This window comes from Lepisosteus oculatus, chromosome 14, assembly GCF_040954835.1.
Source record: "Lepisosteus oculatus isolate fLepOcu1 chromosome 14, fLepOcu1.hap2, whole genome shotgun sequence".
NCBI lineage: Eukaryota > Metazoa > Chordata > Actinopteri > Semionotiformes > Lepisosteidae > Lepisosteus > Lepisosteus oculatus.
In genome coordinates this window covers 43,336,151-43,345,956 of record NC_090709.1, presented here as the reverse complement: position 1 = coordinate 43,345,956, position 9,806 = coordinate 43,336,151, and the positions used below count along the sequence as shown (strand labels likewise).

Genomic DNA, 9,806 nt, shown 5'->3' with positions numbered 1-9,806 from the left:
CTCCTGTCAAACTTCCTCCTGACGTGTTTGACAGGATCTGGGCCGTGGTGAACAGTGGGAAAGACGCCCTGTGGAGAGTGAGGAACATGGGGCTGTTCAAAGGCATCGAGGTCCCAGTCAAGGCAGCAGGTAGCCTGGCCCTGTTCATCACCCGAGAGAACTATTACCTCAGAGATCTGTGGAGAGAAGGGAGGGAGGAAGCAGAAAATCTGTGGGAAATAGAGGGCATTGGACAGTATCTCAAGAAACTGTGAAAAACATTATCATGTTTAAATAAAGAATGTGATTTGCACCAGAAAAAAAGAAAATTGTTGCTATGTAACTGTTACCGTGTCAAAATGTAATGAGATGTGATCATATATACTGTTTTAAGTATGTATATTAATGTAAAGCTTTCTGATTTGTGATTTCCTGTAATTTTTTGTGAAAAGAAAATAAAGTTCTTAAAAATCGAAATCGGTTCACCCAGAGCGAGGCTCGGCCATTGCACTCCGGCTGTGCTGACACCTGCAAATTCCCCAAATGTGGGAATCTCGACTGCATAATTTTTGGTAGTGGGGGACTGCGTACGCGCTCTCCCCTGATGTGCTTGGTCCAATATAAGTTACGGAAGAGTTACAACACTACGAGCTGCGATAGGATCCCAGTTCGAAAGGAGTCGATGCCACTGCTGGTTCCCGGTTTCTTTTAGTTAGAGGTCCGGAGAAGCATTTCAAGCTTGTTACACTACTCCTTCCGGACATTCGTTCCCTTTTCAAAGTCAGTCGTTTTGCTGTAGTCTGCATTATTTAGGCTGATTATCGAGGTTAGCCTTTATTTGGTCATGGGGGCCTCGGTACTGTATGCTAATTCTCAAGACGGTTTCACCCGTTTTCTGATTGCTAGGTTCTGTACCAGTGCAGACATGTCAAACAGTGAATGGCTGTACCTCTATTGTATCCGTGCTCAATGAATTAAATCAGTAATAAATGAATATATGCATAGTTATACGAAAAACAAGTGGTTTATCGACTCATCTTCAGTTGCAGATTTAGAGGCAGCTTCGATATTCGTTTTACAAACGGGTTTTTTTTTTATATGGGTCACACACATGCCATAGCAACAAAACACCTCTAGAGATGAGGCTATAGATCACCTTTCCATCCTCCAAATTTTCCTCCCAAAGTCTACGGCACCAACGGCGACCTCTGCTGGCCGAGAGAGTAAGAGCTTGCAGCACCTGGTATTCCCAGGTGGTCTCTCACCCAAGTACTAACCAGGCCCAACCATGCTTAGCTTCTGAGATCAGACAAGATCGGGCACATTAAGGGTGGTGTGGCCATAATCAAAAGCCATGGCGCCTGACTCACCTGACTGGGAGAGGAGGTCACACACTGTATTATTATTATTGAGAGACAGGCTCACTGTCTGTTCCTCAGGCTGGGACAGGAGATCATAATCTGCTTTATTATTATTGAGAGACTGGCTCACTCCTGTCTGTTCCTCAGGTTGGGACAAGAGATCACACACTGTATTAATATTGAGAGACGGGCTCACTCCTGTCTGTTCCTCAGGCTGGGACAGTGGATCACATACTATATTATTATTACTGAGAGACAGGCTCACTTTCTATTCCCCAGACTGGGACAGAAGATCACACACTGTATTATTATTGAGAGACAAGCTCACTGTCTGTTCCTCATGCTGGGACAGGAGATCACATAGTTTATTAATATTATTGTTGAGAGACATGCTCACTGTCTATTCCTCTGGCGGGGGCAGGAAATGACACACTGTATTATTAGTTTTGAGAGACAGGCTCAGTGTTCCCCAGGCTGGGACAGGAGATCACACACTGTATTATTATTATTATTATTGAGATACAGGCTCACTGTCTGTTCCTCTGGCTGGGACTTGAGATCACACACTGTTCTATTATTATTGAGAGACAGGATCACTGTCTGTTCCTCAGGCTGGGACAGGAAATGACACACTGTATTATTATTATTGAGAGACAGGCTCGCTGTCTGCTCCTCAGGCTGGGAAAGGAAGTCACACACTGTATTATTATTATTGAGAGACTGGCTCACTCCTGTCTGATCCTCAGGTTGGGACAGGAGATCACACACCGTATATGTTACGGATTCGGTAAGAGAAACCGAAACCAGTGAGAGAACCCACTTGCAGGAGCTGACAAAGCCAAGCCGTGATCCAAAGAAAGCCGTAGTCGAAGGAACGAGCCGAGAGTCCAGGGGAAGCCAGAGATCCAAAAGGGAACGAGTTACCGAAGTCAAAGCGTGATCCGAAATCGTAGACAATAGAGCAATCCGATAGTCCAGGGGTAGCCAGAGATCCAAAACAGAGCGTGAGTAACGAAGCCAAGCCGTGATCCGAAAAGCTGTAGTCAAAAGGGGGAAAACCGTAAACCGAAAGCCAAGAAGAACACTAGGTAGAAGAAGGAGTAGGGCAACCAGGAAGCTCGAAAGGGAAACCAATACTGAGCAAGGAGGTAGGGAAAGACATGTGCTTAAGTAGGAAAACTGATAGGAAAACTTATTATTATTAGGATTATTATTGAGAGACGGGCTGACTGTTCCTCAGGCTGGGACAGGAGATCACACAGTTTATTCATATTATTGTTGAGAGACATGCTCACTGTCTGTTCCTCTGGTTGGGGCAGGAAATGACACACTGTATTATTATTATTGAGAGACAGGCTCGCTGTCTGCTCCTCAGGCTGGGACAGGAGATCACACACTGTTGTAGTGTGCTCTCACGAGGCACCAGTTCTGTAGGGGTTTGGGCATTTACTGGGACAATTATTAATTGTGGCAGTAAATCACAAAATTGATTCTTTTAATGGTCTTAGAATCCAACCATGCGATATAACTCAAAAAACGCACACACAGGTACTAATACACGAGGATACATTTATCAATATATGGAATATGCATGTAAACCTAACAGATCTTATCGTAAAGGTTATCAGAATACAAAAGATATATATTCATTCAGTTACAGTTACACATATCAAGAGGACATACGTTCAGTATATCATTCATTTAGAATCGTAATTGAACTTGTTTAAAACTTCTACATTAGATACTCAAAACAAGAACATAACTCTTAGGAATTAGATTGATATCAACTGGTTGGGATAACAATTGAATTCTCGAGCAGTAATGCAGTGAAGTGGAATACTCATCCAATCTCTGGGGATTTAGGTCTCTTGCGGGCTCAATGGCTCCGTGCATGGCTGTGCTGTGTGGCTTGAGACGTTGCGCTCCTGATGCTCTCTGAAGACCGGCTATTTAGTTTTGGCTGAAACTAGGGAAGTTTGTGCACAGGAGAAAAGATGACTGTGGGTCCCAGCAGGTCAGGAAGAAGACCAGTTCGTTCCTGATGAAGCGAAAGTTCTGAATAGTGATTCAGCTGTCCACAGTTCCGACCTGTTCACGAGGCTTGCTGCTGGTGCTAACCTCGGGTGGATCCTTTGGTTACTCTCTGGCTACCTCCGCTCTCGACACTTAGAACAAAGCAAAGTTCTGGCACTCGGACACACTGGCCGTTCCGTGGTTGTCCAGGCTGAGTCTCAGGATGGTCAGGAGGCGCGCTGCGAGAATGTTCTGCCCTTGGGAGCCTTTCTGCTCCTAGGCCGTCCCGCCCTGGAATTATCTCACAGCCCTGGAATTCTCCTTTGAATTCCCTTTAGAATAGTCTTGGAGCTTTGTGTTGCCTGTTTTTACACGGAGGAACTTCAGCTCGTTTATTGGATGAAAGTTTCATGGGCATCAGAGACCCACGTGGGTTACTCTGCCCTACCAGTCCCTGATTGGTTGATCAAGGTGAGATATGAGTCACTTACTCCTGACACTTAGGAATGCAGTCCAGATGTCCATCTGGCACTCCCTAGACAGATAGGCGCCAATGGATGTCCATTGATCATGATAGCCAGGCTAAGCTAAATGCATTCCCATTTGGGAGCTGTCCCTTATCAAAAGAAAACATCTTTAAATCAGCCTGCCTGAATAGCTTCTCTGTGGCTGCACCACAGAGATGAAGAGAGAGATGGGGCCTCATTTGGGAAAGCACAGCAACACTTAATTCTGTCTTATTAACAAGCATTGCCGCTACAATTAGTAGGAAGAAAGATACAATGTTTTGAAAATGTAATATGTTTTAAAGGATTAAAGGGAAAAGAAATACTTTATATACGCAAACTAATTCAACTGAGCTCCTCTAAACAATATCGCCTGAAGAATTGCCAAAGCACAGTGTATCAATTTGGGTGACACTGGGGGAAAAGGATCACAACATTGAAAACCACAAGGCTTATTTTCAACAGCAAAATTTGTGCTTGAAAATATTTGACAAAAAAAGGAATATTACACGCACGGAAACCAATATTTACCACTAGGATAGAATGCAGCATAGAACAGTTGGATAGAAGGTTAGTGTAACTCTATAGTGCATCACAGAGGTCAGTCTCTTCCCCCTCATTATGCAGGCTGACTTCACTGTCCTCCAGTGATTGTCAGCTGTAATCACTGATGCAGACATGATGTTAATACTCTGACAGCATCTTGGCTGATTTGGTTAAAGTGTTTTCCTATTAAACAGGAGATTCTGCGTTCAAATCCCAGCAGTGTCTTTCTTCCTGTCTTGTCTTACAAAATGTATCACTATGGATGATTACATGCAGCTTGATTTTGTTTAATGCAAGTTTTCATTCCCTTTCTGATGGCTCTCTACAGTAATTTTTAAAAGTACTAATCGGGATGGATTACTGTACATATCCTCAGTAAAGGGGAATATATAAGTAGTGACTATCCAAATTGCATTTTTGTGTGAAACACATTTCAGAAAATCGAAAACCAATTTTCAAAACTCACAATAACAAGACAAAGGCAAAACATAAGTTCACTTTCACTTTATGCATATTTACCACAACCTTGCCTTCTGATCATAAAAAAGTCTTAATTTTAATATAGCATTTTTAAATGGGACATTCAGAACATGGCATATGAGAATATATGGTTAACCGAGGATGAGCAAAGGATGATCGCACTTTCTGCTTATTGCTATGAACCTACCCCTGGTTATAAAAATGTCTCAAAATTCTGACACTGAGGTGTGAGACACAATGTAACAGGCTCTCATAATCCCGAAATACAATAAATTTTACTGTAGCGTTTTATAAATTTGACCCTGTGAACATTGCATGTCCCTCCTTCAACATTACTAAAACATCTCAATGTCCCGACGCTATGTACATTTGTAATTACAACACTTCACTGTTTCATTTCTGAGTTGTGACATTGTGAACATGGCATGTTAAAGTATATAGAATTCTAGATCAGAACAGGCTAAATGCAATTCCTAGTGATTTATAATTTTCTTACTTTCTAAATGAAAAAAAATATTTTTTCAGTGATTATGACACTTCAGTATGACATAAAATATGCTTCAATGACAGAATAAATAATAATAATAAATAAGCATGGAAAAAATACCCAAAGTGGACATTCATAGTTGTGATTATAGAATGTTAGATATCAGGTGAGTAGCTGCGTCAGCATGCGTAGGCTGCAAAGGAACAAGTAAAGGACTATTCCTGCTGAAAAGAGAAGAAAAGAATCACAATGTTTCGGCTGTGGAGTCTTCTTCAGGTGTGAGAAAGACAGGGCAGTAAGCAAAGATAACTTTCTTTTTATCTTTGCTGAATGCAGTTTATCGCTGATGACAACATCAAAGACATTAAGGAGTTTTTACGGTTAAAAGCTCCACATCAACTTCCTTCCATAACTAACCTTATCAGATCCCTCAACTCCCAACTCTTCCAGTTTCTCACTTCAGAGAAGGAAAAAAAACTCAAAATCCTCTACAGAGAAAAACCATCAACACCCTTATCACCTCCACCAATCCTAACCTTGGTGTTACTACACCCTCTGACCTTTCCCTTTCACCCCTTTGCATCCTCAGCTAACATATTTTAATAGTACAACAAAACTACAATAGATTGTACAGTATTTATGTTTAAAATTAAAGTAAATGTGTCAAAATATCGAAGTCCAAATGCACGGTGCTAATGTAACAAAGCTTGCAAGTTCTTAAACAAGTCTGCATTGTATTTTTAAAATATTTCAGCAGAGGATGCAACGGGGGTATAAATGACGACTCGACTTTTTCTTGGGTGAATTTGGTTTTCTGGGGAGTTGCGATGTTGGGCATACAGTAATTGGACATTTCCCGGTGATTCTGACACGTGTTAAGCTCTCGCATTTCCTGCAAAAATTAAAATGGTTAAGGTTTCGCTGAGAAATCCAATCGACCTTTTCGAAGACAATGTTTACATCGCAAAAGAAACACGTCCCTGGGTGGATTCGAACCACCAACCTTTCAGTTATGGAATCGAATGAGCGACACAGATGGAATGGTGGGTCCGTGTCTCACATCACAACATTTCGGTTAAAAAAAAATCTTTTTTTTGCCAGCTGGTAATATTTCTTCTGCACTGATAATCAAGAATTGATTTTCATTTCTCGCAAGCTGTGTGAATTTCTTTAAATACAAGTTTTCCAGAAAGGAAATTAATACATGCATTTAACGAAATCTCAAGCCCTTTGTGATAGTCCGAAATGGTACGTTATGTACCACAAGATAGGAAAAAAAACATGACTGGGATTTTCAGCTACGTGACCTACGGTACCAGACTGGGGTAAAGTTACCTTGAAGTTCGAAAACGATTTTGGCACGCCTGTAGCGTTTACACGAAACCTCTTAGAATCGCGAGAATACTTGCTTTGTGTATAAAATACATGGTCAATGCTTTCTCAGCCTTTACTTTTTCGTTTATATGACATTTTCCCGTGGTAAAGTTAGCTTGAAGTTCGAAAACGATTTTGGCACGCCTGTAGCGTTTACATGAAACCTCTTAGAATCGCGAGAATACTTGCTTGGTGTATAAAATACATTGTGAATGCTTTCTCAGCCTGTACTTTTTCGTTTATATGACATTTTTTTGACCAATCACGAATATTATTTTGTCCATATCTTCGCAACGGAAGCACAGAACGCCTTCAAACCAAATGCATTTTAAAGACCACGACATGTAGATATTTCCACAGCCTCTACATCAAAGTATCAGTGAGCTAATTATCTTTTTTTAAACCTCCGGTTTTTCATCGATGCGTAATTACGCACTAACTGGAACCCGGGGGACCGCTGTATACGCAAGTTCACAACGCGAGAAATACTGTTCAATACGGCTTCATGCGAAAAACGCGTATATGACCATAGGCAACAGAATAGCGCAGTCTCCAATTACTCCGACTGTAAGCACGGGAATAAAGCTTTGTCTGAATTCTGAAACCCTTCCTTTACGTCCTGTTTTCATTCAGGTAAGAGTCAACTATATGCACAATACTACTGACAGCAGGAAGATTAAAATATTCTTTACTCAGCACCTTATTAAAAACAGCTCCCCTGATGTTCAAACCGATTTTTTAAACAGAACACTGACACAGCTTTGCGTTCTGAATCTCTTTTTCTCTTGCTTCTATTTAATGTGGCACAATGCACTGGGATAGGGGTATTCTGTTCACAAACCAATAGCATTTAAACCACAGCACCCACAATGCTGCAAGTAAGTGTTTTGCACACTAAGAGAGCGATGTCTTCCTCGTTAGTATAGTGGCAAGTATCCCCACCTGTCACGCGGGAGACCGGGGTACATCAGGACACGCATTGAAGTGAAAGCAGGATGCACTGCGACATGCACTGTGAAGATCCCGCCACACTAAGAGGTAAGTGGGTCTGTTGGATCACAGCGCTAGGCGAATCCCCAAACAGTGTGCGTGGCAACAAACGAAACGGGCCTGTTTCCGCCCGGTTTCGATCCGGGGAAATCGGGCCCAGTAGTGGCGGGATCTGTACAGTACATGTCACAGCGCATCCTGCTTTCACTTCAATGCGCGTCCTGATGTACCCCAGTCTCCCGCGTGACAGGTGGGGACAGGTGACAGGTCCTATACTAACGAGGAAGACATCGCTCTCTCCGACCCTCGGCATCGTGTCCCGACCCACCGTGCTGGAAGCCGACGCGTGCTGTGATTCCTTTACGGAGCAGAAATGACAACCGAGGAGCCGAGAGATCATTTCAGCATTTCGCGTCTGAACGGAAAACACAAACGACCAACTCGGAATGACTTGCTTTTGACGCTTCTCAAAGCGTTCTTTGTGCATCGAACAGACCCACTCACCTCTTAGTGTGGCGGGATCTGCACAGTGCATGTCGCAGCGCTTCCTGCTTTCACTTCAATGTGCTTCCTGATGTCGAGTCGTGTGCCGTGCGGAGGCTCTGAAAGCGAGAGCAATGAAAAGGTGCACGACGCTGTGAAAGAAAACAGAGAAGTGAAAGGCAGTCATTCTCTAAGGAGGTGAAATAAAAGCTACTCCCCGTTGGGGAATCGAACCCCGGTCTCCCGCGTGACAGGCGGGGATACTTGCCACTATACTAACGAGGAAGACATCGCTCTCTCCGACCCCCGGCATCGTGTCCCGACCCAGCGTGCTGGAAGCCGACGCGTGCTGTGATCCCTTTACGGAGCAGAAATGACAACCGAGGAGCTGAGAGATCATTTCAGCATTTCGCGTCTGAACGGAAAACACAAACGACCAACTCGGAATGACTTGCCTTTGACGCTTTTCAAAGCGTTCTTTGTGCACGACGACTGCGCCGCCTAGCAGATACAAATGGGTTGTACAACTTTGAACTAGCAAATGGAAGAGGGCTAAGCCCCCTCTCTTTTAGCCCAGGTTCGATCTGTCTCCCAGAATCACCAGGGCGCACACACACACACCCGTGCCGTTGAAGTGCTCTGCTTCATTTCTAAGGGCAACTCAACATTCACTCCTACCCCGAGTGCAGAAAAGACAGCATCCACAGCAACAACAGCTCAGGTCTCTGCACAGGAGCAAAGCTGCCCTCATCTCCTCTGCTCTGCGGCTCCTGCGGAGTGGAGTCCTGCCTGGAGCCGTGTTTGCAGGCGGCAGCTCCCCGCGCCCTGTCTGTGCGTCGTGTCCAAGAGCTCCTGGGAGGAAGAGAGAGCCCTCCCACTCGGGGGCTTTTCCACGGTCTGTGTGAGGAGGGGCGGGTGTGTCCAGTAGCTTATAGAGCGGAAGCCTGGGGCGGCGGAGAGCTGTGATCATGCAGACCTTGAGACCTCTTTGTCTGCTTTCCCGCCCCCCGTCCGCCCAAGCTCTGCTCCAAAGTACCCCGGCAACCCCTCACACCTGCACGTGTCACAACCATTAGGTGTGGTCATGAGACACCCATTGGGTGTTGTTCTGTTCTTGCTAATTGTTTCCTGCCCATCGCAGGCAGGAGTCCATGCAAGGAAGATGCACTGGACAGAGCTCAGAGGGCGCAGCTGGGTGGCTTTCCTTCTGAGTGACGTTCCTGCAACACTCTCCCGCTACTCTTGGTGCGCTCATGCCGCAACACAGGAAGGCTGGAGCAGGTGGCTGTGGGCTCTGCGCACCGCCGAAATAGTTCAGATGGGAGAGCGCTAGACTGAAGATCTAAAGGTCCCTGGTTTGATCCCGGGTTTCGGCATTTTGTTTCATCGCGCCCTTTGTTCCTCTCTCCAGCGCTCCCTGCCTAAAATGACACTTCCCTTTCTCAGCCCGAAACGCAAGTGAGACACCAGCAGTGGTGCCTCCAGGTTTCCGTAGTGTAGCGGCTATCACGTTTGCCTAACACGCAAAAGGTCCCTGGTTTGAGACCGGGCGGAAACAGCCTCTTTTTGCACACTCCTGTACTTCAC

At 44.5% G+C, this 9,806-nt stretch overlaps 3 non-coding genes and 1 pseudogene across 3 annotated transcripts; 3 read left to right on the top strand and 1 right to left on the bottom strand.

Moving 5' to 3' along the window:
* The first annotated feature begins 414 nt into the window (after window positions 1–414).
* On the top strand, window positions 415–583 carry LOC138243703 (U1 spliceosomal RNA). The gene has a single exon (XR_011192333.1). It is a non-coding gene; the product is annotated as a U1 spliceosomal RNA (small nuclear RNA).
* A 624-nt stretch (window positions 584–1,207) lies between these two features.
* LOC138218976 (5S ribosomal RNA) lies at window positions 1,208–1,326 on the bottom strand (annotated as a pseudogene).
* An 8,196-nt stretch (window positions 1,327–9,522) lies between these two features.
* On the top strand, window positions 9,523–9,595 carry trnaf-gaa (transfer RNA phenylalanine (anticodon GAA)). Its single transcript has one exon. It is a non-coding gene; the product is annotated as a tRNA-Phe (tRNA).
* Window positions 9,596–9,704: 109 nt separating this feature from the next.
* On the top strand, window positions 9,705–9,777 carry trnav-aac (transfer RNA valine (anticodon AAC)). The gene has a single exon. It is a non-coding gene; the product is annotated as a tRNA-Val (tRNA).
* The last annotated feature ends 29 nt before the right edge of the window (window positions 9,778–9,806 follow it).